This window comes from Schistocerca americana, chromosome 3 (assembly GCF_021461395.2).
Source record: "Schistocerca americana isolate TAMUIC-IGC-003095 chromosome 3, iqSchAmer2.1, whole genome shotgun sequence".
Taxonomy (NCBI): domain Eukaryota; kingdom Metazoa; phylum Arthropoda; class Insecta; order Orthoptera; family Acrididae; genus Schistocerca; species Schistocerca americana.
This window is the reverse complement of record NC_060121.1, coordinates 201,538,122-201,554,683: the sequence shown is the minus strand read 5'-3', so window position 1 is coordinate 201,554,683 and position 16,562 is coordinate 201,538,122. Positions and strand designations below refer to the sequence as shown.

The 16,562-nt window shown below is 40.2% G+C and overlaps 1 non-coding gene across 1 annotated transcript; it reads right to left on the bottom strand.

Moving 5' to 3' along the window:
• Window positions 1-2,091: 2,091 nt before the first annotated feature.
• Trnas-cga lies at window positions 2,092-2,166 on the bottom strand. The gene has a single exon. It is a non-coding gene; the product is annotated as a tRNA-Ser (tRNA).
• Between the last annotated feature and the right edge of the window lie 14,396 nt (window positions 2,167-16,562).

Below are 16,562 nucleotides of genomic sequence, written 5' to 3'. Positions count from 1 at the left end.
GAGAACAAAGTTCTTAGCTCTTTTCCAGAAATTAAGGAGAAGTTAATTTATTACAGGCGGTATGTTGACGACACTATTTCATTATTCAAAGGGAAAAAAAGAAGACGTAGAGGAAATGACTAAAGATTTAAACGAGCAGCATCCAAAAATTCAATTCACACTAGAAATGGAAAACAATGGGGCGATTAACTATTTAGATTTGACCGTCAGAAAGGAGGGAGGCAGGCACGTTTTCGGCGTCTATAAAAAAGACACTTGCTCTGACAACATCATAGTAGCGACGTTGCACCACCCGGAATAGCATAAAAGAGCGTACTTTCATGCAATGTGCAACAGAGCTCTAAGATTGCCACTAAAGGAAGATGAGTTGCAGATAGAACTAGGTATTATTAAGCAAGTAGCAGCAGCTAATGGATACAGGACACAAGATGTTACACGTCTGTTTAACAAGATCAAAAACAAATCCGGGGGCATCAGTAGCGATTCTAGGAAAATTAAAGCTAAGAAGAAGTTTGTCACCCTGACATGCAAAGGACGTGTGTCAGAAATAATTGTTAAATGGTTTCCAAAAAACATCGCAGTGGCTTTTCAGAATGAAGGGCAAATGGCACATAGACTAAGACACAAACCAGCAACGACAAAACAAATGAAATACAATAATTCCTGAGTATATAAGGTTAAATGTGCTGAACGTGACAGTTATTATATAGGACAAACAGGGCGAAATTTTGAAATTGCAGTCATAGCAATCGAACAGCATTTGGAACACATGTAAAAGGGAGTAGACATGAAGTGAGTAATATTAATGAACAAATGGAGTTGCTACATAAAGCTCCAAAAAGTCTCTATCTCAACGTGCTCGAAGAGATTGAAATATACGCTCATCAAAGAAAAACCCCAGGCCTACTACTTAATGAGCAAAGTGATTTTATGGACGGGAATTATTATGAGATTTTTAAAGACCTGTTTTAGGCTTACTCTTGAATGCAACACCACGCCCCAGTAAGAAACAGCTGCAGCGGAACGGCCCTCAGCGTACTGGCGGTGAGGTGAGTTGGGCGCGGCGGAAGAGGACTCGGCGTGGCGCTGTATACGTTCTGACGCAGGGAAATCCACTCCACCACCAATCAAAACAGAGGAGAGGATACGCCCATTTTCGGAAGAATATCTACATTTTAATTATATTTTATGTTTCTTTATAAAGAAATTTTAAATTAATGTAAAAATTATTCGTTTCATGGTCCACTCAAAAAGGATTATTCATATGTTATTACCTTTGTTTTATTAAAAAGAATATTCGCCATGAATATATACGGTGCAATAACAACAGATGCACAATTGTTATAGGTAGAGGGCACTTTTTACTGTTACCAATGAGGTTACTCTTAAAAACTGTGATATAAGGTTTTAACAGATTGAAATTTACTTTACTGTTCTGTACGGACAAGTTACTCTGTAACTACAATATATGGTATGTTGGCATTTAATACGTTCCAAAATTTGTAAACTAAGATATTTCCATCACTAACTATGTATCTCTTATTAATTACATTTTTAAATTTTGTCTAACAGATCTGAAGATGGGCAGCTAGCCCGAAACCGGTACTTGAAAATAAAGAATAGCGATCGAAGACTGAAACGCCGTATTTTATGTATACTTCTGTCTAGTTCCTCATACGACGTCCTTGTAGCATGCGTTTTCTGTTCCTGACTATCATATTGTAGGACTGATGTGAGCACAGAATAATTTCCAAACCGTAATGAGATGTGATCAGCAGGTGCTATATACCTCAAGAAAGCTATATAGTGGATGTATCACAATGATCCTATGTTATTTTTGTTTCCTTTTCATGTATAAGATGGTAGTTTAATCATCTCGAAGTTCCTCACCATAGTGAGTGGGATAGAAAACTTGCAGCATAAGTGTATGTCACGTGTTGGAAATATCTTTTATGCATTGGAATATTAACAGCTTTGCATTCCATGCAACGACTTTATTGGAACCCACACTGCTTTAACTTGCAAGCACATTTACATGAAGAACCCTCTGGCATTAGGAGTGTGTGAAACTTCCTGGAAGATTAAAACTGTGTGCCGGGCCGAGACTTGAACTCGGGACCTTTGCCTTTCGCGGGCAAGTGCTCTACCAACTGAGCTACCCAAGCACGACTCACGCCCTACCCTCACAACCTTACTTCTGCCAGTACATCGTCTCCTACCTTCCAAACCTTACAGAAGCTCTCCGGCGAACCTTGCAGAACTAGCACTCCTGAAAATCTCATTAGGAGTGTGTGTTTATGTTCGTTGATCATTTCTCTCTTTCCAGTACCTTCTTGTTATGTAATCCAAACACTGAAATGGTACTACGGAGTTGATAGCTCAAGTGATTTACATAAGATGTCACAAACTCCTTGCATCTGGAGATCCATCATGTATCAACCATAAAGCTTTCTTCTTATTAACCCTTGGTTATTTGCATGCTTTCATACACAACGTGTGTAATTGGATATGGTGATATAGGTATGATTGCTATGGGACATTCATTGCAGAACAGTAGTTACAGAATTGGAATGCGAATAATGGTCTATAACATCAGTGTCAGACAGTTGTGCAAGTCTGGAGCACGTGTTATGCTCTTTCTGAGAGCTAAGAATCTGAGTGTATTGATTACAAAGAACTCAGATCATTCTGTTCCTTCATAAAACGTCGAACGTATTGTTTACATTATGCTCCTACCCCTGCCACTAAGTTTGCTCAGGATCCTTAGCTGACAGATTCAGCAAAGGGGTAGCTCGTTTCAAAATGTAGGACTGAGTACTTCTAGAGATATGATTCATTTGTTGGCGTGTTAAAAATCAATCGTGTTCGGAAGATCTTTCAACTTCAGACTTTATGCTACAAATATGAGAATATTTTGTGTCTCCCATCCACATAGGGAGAGAGGGGCAATTTTAATAACATCGTACCGAATTTATAAAACGTTTCGCCTAAGGAATGTAGTTTTTGCACATGATTTGTGCTGATGGCTATTTCCTGCATTAGTAAACAGTATTTGTATTGTTCGATATAGGCTGTGTAACATTGTTCGTGATATGTTCACATGTACATAGCACTCACAAAGTAGTGCACAGGATGGTGTAGCTATGGTAGAGAAATTGAGAACCATGCTGCAATGTGTTTGCCTGGAACTATCACGTGAGAGAATAGATGAGACGTTTCGTTAACCTGATGAGTCGTCGAGAGTGGTGGTTCATAACTGTAGTAAGTGGGTAAAACGCGTTTAAATTATGGAAAACCTGATAAATTACGAAAATTAATGGAAAGCACATAAAATTCAGGAAGGTGAAACAAAAACTCGGAGGAATGACAGTACTTACACGCCTGTCTAGATGTACCAAAATCATTCCATTACTTCACTGGTACGATTGACAACTAATGATCATACTATCTTTGCTGCAGGGCCTTAAGTTAGCATTGCCCCTTCTTCCACTTGGAGTTATACACTGTAAGCCACAAAAATGAAAGAGGCAACGTACTGATATTTTGAGGCCATGATGACTACCACCTAGGACGCCGAAATAGTGACCACATACTTGATTGCAACATGCACCAAGAATATCAGGAATCAGGGCTCTGGACCTGTTCGAAAATGGAACACTGAGGCATCTGCAACCCTGTCACTCTGGAATATGAGTTAATGTAGAGGTCGTCACCTTCAGAAAGCTGTTTGGAAACCCTCCATAACGCTGCATATTCTTCCAGTTTCAGTGCTGCAATGTCTTTCATATTTTTGTCGATAAGAAACGTTAGCTCTGTCATTTATTTCAACCATCCTTTACGTTGTGGGAGCAGCTTACACCATGGAATGCGCAGGTTTCTGCGAGAGCCAGTGGATGGAAACGTATTAATGTTGCTTTATCACCTGAGACAAACCTCGAAGTGGTGGTAGAAAAGCAAAATGTTTAGCTGCATACAAAACTGTAGTTATACACTGCTTGGATGTGTCACAGCAAAAAGAAAAAACGAAGGAACAGTAATCTATCAAACTAGTTATGAAACATCAGCAGAGAAATTATCTAATGTTATTAATAGCGTGACAGTCTTCTTCCAGTAAAGACTATAGAACTTTACACAGATCGCTAGATGTGCCTTCAATCAATGGCCACCTACTCCAACGGACCAAAACATGTATATTTAATGGGATCATCACATATGCTCTATTTCAACATGAGAGAGAGATACGAGAGAGAGAGAGAGAGAGAGAGAGAGAGAGAGAGAGAGAGATGATAAATTGCGATTGAATTCTCTACCAGGCTATGTCAGTGGGGATTTTATAGTTTGTAGTTTTAGTCTATTGGCTATTACAAAAATAACAAAGACAGAGAGAGACAAAGACAGAGTGTACTGTCAACGAAGGATGCCACCATTCGACTGCCATATTTCTAGCGTAGTAATCATAGGAATGCGATCAAGGAGATTAGGACACAGAAAGGGGCATATATATGGAAAGTCGTTCGATAATGATGAATTATGGGTTTTATTCTTCTGAATTTCTTAGCACAGTCCACGTACACTCTGCATGGATGTGAATTTCGTCTCGTAGATTAGTGTACTATTTTTCTCATTGTGATAGCTCCCTACGTACCCAGTGGTGGGTGTATGACAGCCTACTAACTAATGGAACAGTTTTTTTTTTTTAATGTGAGAGGAATTTGAGAGAGTTTGCATAAGTCTATGTCTTGGCGGAGGACATCTCACACTCATAAAAACCAGGTAGATTCAAATACTATATATCAGGGACTGGAAGATTCATGAGGATATGTCAGGTATGCAATACCCTCACAATAGGAGAGTTGTAAGACGAGTTCAATACCGATTTCTCTAAGTATTCCAGAGACACATATTACAACCGGTCACATACATCTCAAAAAGTAACTCCACTGAGAAAATTAGGAGCTACTATGGGGAATTTTACTGAGAGATAATCAGCAGCAGCAGTTCTGGGTTATGTCTTCTCGATAAATACAAGACAATAATCTTTCTTGTGTTTTGCATGCCTATAAACAGATTTAGTGGAATTTTAACAGGTAGAGTAAATTAACATTTGCATCTAAATGCTTACCTCACAAGCTGTCGCACGGTGTGTGGCGTAGTGGACTCCATACTACTATTAATTTCCTTTCCTATTCCTCTCATTAGCGGAGTAATGATAAAAGATGTCTATACTCCTTCATATGAGCATTAATTTCTCGTATTTCATCTTCATGGTACTTCCCAAAATGTATGCTCGTTGCTGTAGGAGCCGTCTACAGTCAGCTTCAATACAGGTTCTCTAAATTTTGTCAGTCATTTTCGTTGGAAATAACATAGCTTTCCCTCCAGGGGTTCCCATTTGAGCTAACTGGCGAGCTTAATCCGCCAGTAGGAAAAAATTGCTCACCATGTAAAGGGAATCTCTTGATCAATTTCATTAAATAATGAATTAACTTGATATTAATGGCAGCAAGTCGGTGAAAGTGAGGGCGAGAGTACCACAGATGTGATTCGCGAGTTGGAGCGGCAATCAGGGATTATTTCGTCACAAAAGATCCTTTAACAAAACTTCATTCTCCTATCCAAACAGGGAGAGATGACCTTCATAATAATATCAGGTATAATACAAAAATTTAAAGTGATATTAGTATGGAACTGACAATTACAACTTCTATGTGCTCCTACCTTCAGAGTCTTCATAGGTGACAGGACATCTGGCTATTTTAAGAGAGTTCAAAAGTGAGAATTCATCCTTTCATAGAGATTTAACATGGCCTTTGCGCTCTGCCATGAGCCAAAACTGAGTTCCAGCCCTGCAATGCAGTTACATAACACTTATTAAACAGATAAGAATAGAAGTTTTATTTACTTGATGAGAGAACTCTTTGAGGAAATACAGTCTTTGCCATACTACTGTACGGGTTTTTCAGAAGTAATAATACTTCAATTATGTGAAAATGTGTATATATTCTGATTTCTTCTGTCTTCAAAAACAACCCATGTAAAACGGAGGAAACTACATTTTGAGTGAAAAAATGAAACTGCATGGTCAACAACGTTCTTGTCTCAGACTGGGTGGAATTGTCAGGGGTGGAAATGTACTGAGAATTAAATTTCCAAGCCACACCTACTTCTCTCGCAGTGTGTTGTGGCCAGTGACAGGGACGGGGAACACGGAGGCTTGCCCATCCACAAATTGCAACTTAGCCTCTGATGACCTGTTAATATACCAACCTATCAGCTCTTGCGCGCAGCTGTGGGGCAAGTCCAGATGGTGGTGTCCTCTGGGTGGCTCAGCAGCGATAAAACCAGAATGCTGTTTGCGTGGTGACAGAAACGAACCTGTGTGTTGTATGAGAAGATTCAATATGGGCTGGATGATTATTTCTGCCCCCCCCCCCCCCCAACGGCCCACCCCCCATGTAAATTGATCGGCCGACTGCTTGGCGGTCACAGTGATAACCTCTCCACCTTTCTAGTATCTGTTATGGCCAGAAATAGGCACAAAACTGCTGGCATAGCTGATACATGTGTGGGCCTCAAGCGACATGTGCATGTACGGCTTCCCAGTAGTTGGCAGACGGCATACACTTTGCAACTCAAGTGTGTGATATCAGAAGATTTTGTACTCTCTGAATATGTTTAGTGGAAACGTTCTGGTAGACAAGGGTGCTTGTCTTCTCAAACATGTATGGATTCAGGACCTCAGATGTATTTACTACTAACTTCTATTTGAGGTGGAAATTTATTTACTTCATTTCCAAAATGTCCTTATGTGACTCTCAGATGCTGAAGTTATGATTTTATTATGAATAAGAATCATCATAAGGTGGTGGTGAGTGTTATAAGCAATCCGTTTCGCTCCAGTAATTGTTAAACAAATAATTTGATAGGGTAAGCCAAATGGCCCCCCATGAACCATGGACCTTGCCGTTGGTGGGGAGGCTTGCGTGCCTCAGCGATACAGATAGCCGTACCGTAGGTGCAACCACAACGGAGGGGTATCTGTTGAGAGGCCAGACAAACGTGTGGTTCCTGAAGAGGGGCAGCAGCCTTTTCAGTAGTTGCAAGGGCAACAGTCTGGATGATTGACTGATCTGGCCTTGTAACAATAACCAAAACGGCCTTGCTGTGCTGGTACTGCGAACGGCTGAAAGCAAGGGGAAACTACAGCCGTAATTTTTCCCGAGGGCATGCAGCTTTACTGTATGATTACATGATGATGGCGTCCTCTTGGGTAAAATATTCCGGAGGTAAAATAGTCCCCCATTCGGATCTCCGGGCGGGGACTACTCAAGAGGATGTCGTTATCAGGAGAAAGAAAACTGGCGTTCTACGGATCGGAGCGTGGAATGTCAGATCCCTTAATCGGGCAGGTAGGTTAGAAAATTTAAAAAGGGAAATGGATAGGTTGAAGTTAGATATAATGGGAATTAGTGAAGTTCGGTGGCAGGAGGAACAAGACTTCTGGTCAGGTGAATACAGGGTTATAAACACAAAATCAAATAGGGGTAATGCAGGAGTAGGTTTAATAATGAATAGGAAAATAGGAATGCGGGTAAGCTACTACAAACAGCATAGTGAACGCATTATTGTGGCCAAGATAGATACGAAGCCCACACCTACTACAGTAGTACAAGTTTATATGCCAACTAGCTCTGCAGATGACGAAGAAATTGAAGAAATGTATGATGAAATAAAAGAAATTATTCAGGTAGTGAAGGGAGACGAAAATTTAATAGTCATGGGTGACTGGAATTCGAGTGTAGGAAAAGGGAGAGAAGGAAACATAGTAGGTGAATATGGATTGGGGGACAGAAATGAAAGAGGAAGCCGCCTGGTAGAATTTTGCACAGAGCACAACATAATCATAACTAACACTTGGTTTAAGAATCATGAAAGAAGGTTGTATACATGGAAGAACCCTGGAGATACTAAAAGGTATCAGATAGATTATATAATGGTAAGACAGAGATTTAGGAACCAGGTTTTAAATTGTAAGACATTTCCAGGGGCAGATGTGGACTCTGACCACAATCTATTGGTTATGACCTGTAGATTAAAACTGAAGAAACTGCAAAAAGGTGGGAATTTAAGGAGATGGGACCTGGATAAACTAAAAGAACCAGAGGTTGTACAGAGATTCAGGGAGAGCATAAGGGAGCAATTGACAGGAATGGGGGAAATAAATACAGTAGAAGAAGAATGGGTAGCTTTGAGGGATGAAGTAGTGAAGGCAGCAGAGGATCAAGTAGGTAAAAAGACGAGGGCTAGTAGAAATCCTTGGGTAACAGAAGAAATATTGAATTTAATTGATGAAAGGAGAAAATATAAAAATGCAGTAAGTGAAACAGGCAAAAATGAATACAAACGTCTCAAAAATGAGATCGACAGGAAGTGCAAAATGGCTAAGCAGGGATGGCTAGAGGACAAATGTAAGGATGTAGAGGCCTATCTCACTAGGGGTAAGATAGATACCGCCTACAGGAAAATTAAAGAGACTTTTGGAGATAAGAGAACGACTTGTGTGAATATCAAGAGCTCAGATGGAAACCCAGTTCTAAGCAAAGAAGGGAAAGCAGAAAGGTGGAAGGAGTATATAGAGGGTCTATACAAGGGCGAAGTACTTGAGGACAATATTATGGAAATGGAAGAGGATGTAGATGAAGATGAAATGGGAGATATGATACTGCGTGAAGAGTTTGACAGAGCACTGAAAGACCTGAGTCGAAACAAGGCCCCCGGAGTAGACAATATTCCATTGGAACTACTGACGGCCGTGGGAGAGCCAGTCCTGACAAAACTCTACCATCTGGTGAGCAAGATGTATGAAACAGGCGAAATACCCTCAGACTTCAAGAAGAATATAATAATTCCAATCCCAAAGAAAGCAGGTGTTGACAGATGCGAAAATTACCGAACTATCAGCTTAATAAGTCACAGCTGCAAAATACTAACACGAATTCTTTACAGACGAATGGAAAAACTAGAAGAAGCCAACCTCGGGGAAGATCAGTTTGGATTCCGTAGAAACACTGGAACACGTGAGGCAATACTGACCTTACGACTTATCTTAGAAGAAAGATTAAGGAAAGGCAAACCTACGTTTCTAGCATTTGTAGACTTAGAGAAAGCTTTTGACAACGTTGACTGGAATACTCTCTTTCAAATTCTAAAGGTGGCAGGGGTAAAATACAGGGAGCGAAAGGCTATTTACAATTTGTACAGAAAGCAGATGGCAGTTATAAGAGTCGAGGGACATGAAAGGGAAGCAGTGGTTGGGAAGGGAGTAAGACAGGTTTGTAGCCTCTCCCCGATGTTGTTCAATCTGTATATTGAGCAAGCAGTAAAGGAAACAAAAGAAAAATTCGGAGTAGGTATTAAAATTCATGGAGAAGAAATAAAAACTTTGAGGTTCGCCGATGACATTGTAATTCTGTCAGAGACAGCAAAGGACTTGGAAGAGCAGTTGAATGGAATGGACAGTGTCTTGAAAGGAGGATATAAGATGAACATCAACAAAAGCAAAACAAGGATAATGGAATGTAGTCTAATTAAGTCGGGTGATGCTGAGGGAATTAGATTAGGAAATGAGGCACTTAAAGTAGTAAAGGAGTTTTGCTATTTGGGGAGCAAAATAACTGATGATGGTCGAAGTAGAGAGGACATAAAATGTAGGCTGGCAATGGCAAGGAAAGCGTTTCTGAAGAAGAGAAATTTGTTAACATCCAGTATTGATTTAAGTGTCAGGAAGTCATTTCTGAAAATATTCGTATGGAGTGTAGCCATGTATGGAAGTGAAACATGGACGATAAATAGTTTGGACAAGAAGAGAATAGAAGCTTTCGAAATGTGGTGCTACAGAAAAATGCTGAAGATTAGATGGGTAGATCACATAACTAATGAGGAAGTATTGAATAGGATTGGGGAGAAGAGAAGTTTGTGGCACAACTTGACCAGAAGAAGGGATCGGTTGGTAGGACATGTTCTGAGGCATCAAGGGATCACCAATTTAGTATTGGAGGGCAGCGTGGAGGGTAAAAATCGTAGAGGGAGACCAAGAGATGAATACACTAAGCAGATTCAGAAGGATGTAGGTTGCAGTAGGTACTGGGAGATGAAAAAGCTTGCACAGGATAGAGTAGCATGGAGAGCTGCATCAAACCAGTCTCAGGACTGAAGACCACAACAACAACAACAACAAGCCAAATGGATTATTTCCCCCAATTTTTGATACCGCAATTGTTTCACCTGTGTCTCTGTCCCAAACATTAGCCAATAGAATCATTATAACCTGAGAAAGGTGGAAAACCCCATCTGTGTTGCTGGGCAACTTGGTTCATGCATGTTTTCACAGAAACAGGAAGTAAACACTTGAGAGACGCGGACACCAAAAATGAGTCTGGAAGTACCCTACCGAAGGAATGCTTTGTTCAAGACTGCTAGAACAATAGGCAGTCCCTCGGGTAGTTAGACAGATATGGCCACTCCAGCAGGTAGCAGCACTCATAGTGACTGACTGTGAGTCATCTGAAAACGGTTTCCATGCAGTGCCCAGTAGAAGTTTCTCCAGAGGTCACAGAGGATGGGCGCCTTGTGCATGCACATTCTTACGGTACTTCCTCGGGTGATTGCATGGCAATGCTGGCCTACAGACTGGCACAGCAAACATATTTGTCAGTGCTCAGTGCTCCACACAATGCAAGCGGCACCTGCCAGTCAGGTGTGGTCCAGCCTCCACCACCTGCAGATGTGCATGCACAGTTCCCCATGCTACCCAGATGATAGACACAAAATGGAAGCTAATAAACCACACTTCATTCCCTTCTTTGGTACTTACAGTTAGTATGTCAGGTGAAGTGGAGGTGGGGGGGGGGGTGAGACATTTGTTAGTTTTACCCAAATGGAAGAGCCCTGCTTCCCACAAACCGATTAAATATAGAATATGCAAACGGAATTGAACAGTATATTGTTTATTACACTGATTTGGATTTCGTGTTATGTAATCCTTCTTCTCCAGCTCAGACTGAGTCCTTTTCCTGCAAATGTCTAGATGCAGAAAGGGAGGAAAAGCGGAAGAACAGAAGGATGTGGGAGATGGGAGGTCTGGGAGATTACCCAGTAGGGGAAAAGTGACTCTGAACTAAACATTTTAAGTGTGACAAGAAGTGCCCTTTTTCCCAGAGGAGTGGAGGAGGAGAAGTGGGAGGGGTTCTATAGTAGGTTTCTCTGAAGGAAGGGTAATCCCCAAGGGTCAAACATGAAATCTTGTGGCTCATAAATCAATTAACATAACAATAGTTTAAGAGGAAGAGGAGTGGGTAATTTGCCCCTGAATAAATAACTGCATCTGAATGTATTGACCCTACACAAATAAATGAACTAGAACTTTCTTTGTTCCACTACTAACATTTACCATATGGTGAACCATAGGTATAGACCATAAGGTATTTCGAAGTATGCTTTGTCTAAAGGAAGGGGGACGTTTTTTAAAATTTTTTTGTATTTCAGTTACAATGTTTATCACTTATTCTCTGAAGTTACGGTCATAAGTACACAAGTATCATCAGCTTGAATTGTAAAAATTTACGCATATTAGTTCTTGTTCCATCACCTCTAGTCCTCTTCTTCGTCTTGGCACATAAGGCCTGGCTGGGGCTGGAGGGGATATGGAGGTGCTTGCTCTTCTACCTGACAGGTAAGTCAGAGTGCAGGGTCGGGGGAATTAGTGGACTTTTACTCGACATTATCTGGATGTAATTTTCAGTGGGTGCATATTTCATTGCGTGTTGTTTACATGGTACCACGGGAGCAACAGTTATGTTGGTTTCACTCTCCTCTCCGGCACTTCTCCAGTCATGGCTTCGGCCTGAAATCTCATTGACTGGAGTAGTATTTTCAGTGATGACACCTACTTTAAAATTAGCCCAGATGAGAAGCGAAGACACGTCAAGAGACGGCCTGGAGAGCGTTGAGTTAACATAATGGATGTCGCTCGTGATTCCGCGAGACAACAGGGAGTGAGACACAGTTTCTACAGCTTGTCGTCGTGCTTGCCAAACACAAACTTAGCCAGTAACTTCGTCGGATCTCTCCCCAGTTCAGTAAATTTGGAGAAACCGTACCATGAGCTCGGGATTTCGACTATCTACATCAGCAATAGGACAGAATATGGCACGATATCCCTCAGGAGGACATTCAACAGCTGCATCTATCAGCGTCCAGCCATGAAACTTCTTATTTAAGGGTCAGAGTATAGACAATGCGTTACTGACTTGTTAAGTTTGTGAAGCTCTTTCTCTTCAATATATCGTGCAGTTTCTCTGAAACTGTATTGATATGTTTGTCTGTACATGTACGTAACACGAATTTCGATCTTCTGTCCCATTTCGATAACAGCTTCCCGATGCTTCGACTGATATCTTTATTTCTTTCTTACTTTACATTGCATTTAGGTCTATTTGTGGTGCTCTACACTCATTGCTTCCAACTTCCATGTAAGTACGAAATTTTGCTTTCTATGTGGCAAAATACGATCTTTCTCCAAAAGCAGTCTACATTATAACGAAAAGACTCTAAATTTTCAAAGCTAGTTAAACTCATTTCTTAGAAAGTTGTTTATATTGGTTTGATTCCTGGCTTCTCTTTGTAACAGTAATATCATTTTTCTTACAACGTTCTTTGCTGTTGTGCACCACATGCTAACGAACATCAACCACAAGGATATCGAGTAAAAATATAATTTGCAGCATAAGAGCTGTATTATTTCAAACGAGAACAGTCGTGTGATGATTAACCTGACTGAAGAGATAACGACACTAATTTTTCATATTAAGTACTTTATTGCAGGAAACAACTTTTAACCACGAACGCCTGTTAGTGGAAAGGACACGTAATGGCGCTGCTAGGGTAAGAAACACAATGCGTACTTTCAAATGACTCCAAAGCCAGTGGGCAAATAGCATGGTCACCACAGACAGTCTGAGGATACCTTCAGGGAGCACTAAATGAGAAGAATAGTTTTTCTGCAGAACCTAAAGGTTTTATAGTTATTTTACTGGTTATATCTGGCAGCAGCGAGGGCGTAGAATGATTCTTTCAGTCTCCAGTTAAATATGCACAGATTTAAAAGCTTGGTTGAAGATTTAAGTTTTGTTCAATACTGGGACTTGAAACCAGAAACCAGTCTTTCACTAACAAACCTCTTCACTAAAGATTTATCCACTTAAGACTCACGGCTAGTCCTCAGGTAACCTTCAAATTTTCATATAAAGCAGCACACAGCACAACTAAAACTCGATCTGGAAACAACAACTAGACAAAGACTACTCTTTTCTTTTCCCAACAACCTTAGTTCCAGGAGGGCTAGTCCAGCGTAGCTTTTAGGAAAATCTTGACGTCAGGAGCCATTCACTGGGGTAAGTGACGCAGTGAGGACGACTTGTGCTTGGCCCTGATAAACTCACATTGTAAGGACATTGAGTGTGAAAGGTAAAAGTTAATAATTCAAGTTTGCGTCTCATACACGGTCACATCTGTGGGGAATTCCGCATCCAAAACTGTTTCCAAGGCTCCCAGTGCTTCTTGGTGTGGCAGGTGGATGGTGTCCCCTTTACGACGTAGGTACATAAAAGTGTCAGCATGGAGATTTGTCCTATCTAGCTGCTGGCAATGGAAAGAGAAAGCTCGTCATTAGCTGCTACTATGCAGCGTGAGCTTCATCCCTCAAACTCCTTATTCGTTAAACACAGAGAGTCTTCAAACAACCTGTCACCTCTTGGGTAAATCTACTGCTGAGACAACGTTCTTATCTCGGATGTGGGCCTCAGCAGTACGGCTATGGCGATTGTGGGGCACTTTCGACATGACTAGTGCCAGAGGAGCCTAATGCTCTTCACGTATCAATTCAAGATTGTGAAATCCCCAATGACGGAGATGGGAAATTGGAATAATTAAAGATGGCCGTGGTGGTAAATTCGGAAACATCGACAATGGGGGCAGTAGCCCTGTTTCTTAAATTTGAGACGTGGGAAATTAAGACATTTAAAATGTATATAATGTCGAAAGTAGCTCGCTTTATCGTCCCACCTTCAAAAGGATGTGCACGATCTGAACTGCATAAATCGTCATCGTGTTCCAAATAATCCGTATGAGCTACGTAATTTATCACAAATGTGTAAAAATGGTGATATTATTGGTATAATTTTTAATGTTTTTGCAACTGAAATGTCTGTCAAAAATACTTACCCCCATCAATAACACAGAATGATTATCTCAAGAGACATAATTTTATTTTCACATCTGAAATATCTGTCAAATATGTAAAAATGGCAAAACGTACCACAAAGGCTGATGAAATTTACAGTTTCTCCATGCCTAAAATGTCTGCAAAAATATGTAAGCACACACACTATGCTTACATCAATATTTTAACCTCTTCTACAATGTCTGTTAAAAAAGCATAGCCACATACAAACATAGAGTGGTTACAACAAGTTCACATGTTTATTTCACGTCTAAGATATCTGCTAAATTTCGCAACCACACACACACACACACACACACACACACACACACACACTGTGGATATGTTGATGTTGTTACTATGTCTAGATTATTTGCATTACTGTTCAATAAAACACATGGTAGGTACAATAAGGCAGCAGAATGAATGGAATTAATCAGCAACTTGCACAAGATTCCTACACGATGAAGATGGACTCACAAAGTAAGTGCCCCAGTGTTATTACTCTGTCTAAATTGTTCTACAGCAGTGAAGAACACATGTGCCCTCAGACAGGGATGTTCTGCTGTAACAGCTTACACTCCTATGTAGGCATATATGAGGCTATGTGATGGCAGAAAGAAAGGTGAAGGTGTGGTTTGAGGTTTTCAGGCGCTAAACAGCGTGGTCATCAGCGCCCAAGAAAGGTGAAATGACATGACCTAACAGAATGTTAGAGGCCAAGAAGATTATACATCAATAAAAACGTAATTAACGTTATTAACTGTCCAGTGTAGCTTTATTTATTACTATTCATCTAGTACATACCTGTGTTTGCATGTTTATCTAAGGATATCACATTTCCCAGCACTTTAGCTCAACAAACATTACTAAAATTGGCGTGGTCTGACGTGACCCTTAATGCATTGCAATACTTAAAATGCATATATTTGTAGTACACAAGTAAAATTTCGTAATGCACCACATACATTTTGAAAACATAAAATGATCAATTAAATTTGTGTCACCTACCTGACTCAACACAGAGGAAAGTACAATGCTTCAAATATTCGGCCTTTCGTCCTAAGTAAAACTGTTATTATTTATCATGACAGATTACGATTTCATTTGTTACAGTACTGTTGTAACTTAATAGATCAATAACAGTAGAACAAGTGCACAAAGCTTACATATTGGCGCTATTGACCTATATTATATATTAAGCCACTGTATTCAATGAACATGGGTCGATCTTTGTTCCACACTTGCTTCAAGGCTTGAGGAACACCAAAATTAAATATTTTCACATCAAAAACTTCTCAAAATGGACGTGACACTACCGTAAATCGAAGCTGCTGATTAATCTTCATAGGACAATGACCGTAGTTCAATCGCTGTACCACACATTAAAGAAACCCCAAATTCGATACATTGTTTACCAAAATACGTTACGAATTTCTTCTGTAACGGAACGCAACATGCATGGTACAACTGATGTAACTTAAAGTTTTAGCTCCACATGAGGACTGAGCTATGCTGTCACACAATGGAAGCAATATGACTCTTCAATGAAAAAACATGCTGGAAATTGCAGATTAATATAGATAAGAATCTAGGGTTTCTATGCTTGCTGATGCTGAATTTCATTTACTTTTCAAAAGCACTAAAACATTATAGTGTCCAAGTTAGGTTATTATTAACTTTATCGTCTAGGGTATTAACTTTATCGTCTAGTGTAAAACGTTTGTTGTATTTTACTGATAACGCTACCTCATGTGATCTTAGGAGTGGAGATTACGTGACAATGCATTTCTATATCAGTTCCACACTGAAAGAAATAGGTCACACATGTTTAGTGCTACATGAAATTGTGGCAAGTAGCTCCATATATCATTGTCTTCACACGACATTGTAACAAATTGCCACCTACATAACAATGGTCAGCTGTTATATGTAAGGATGCTCAATCAGCAGCATTTTTGGGAATTGGTTATACTTTTGTTTATTTCAACATTTGTGATATAATGTGCTACGACTACTTGTACAATGGTAGTGCGTAGATCAGAACGTCACACTTTCCGTTGCTGCTTATCGATAACCTAATGCCAAATGAGGTAATTTGCTACACGTTTATTTGATGCTTATCTTTAAGTGATGGTAGTCAACACGATCAGCGTAATTCCAGTCACAGTGTTAATCGATAATCATTATCCCCAGTAGTATCCACGATGAATTTGGGTTTATAACGGGCAACATGAGTCGGATAATGGTAGTCAACATGACTGTGCAATGGCACTGGGCAATT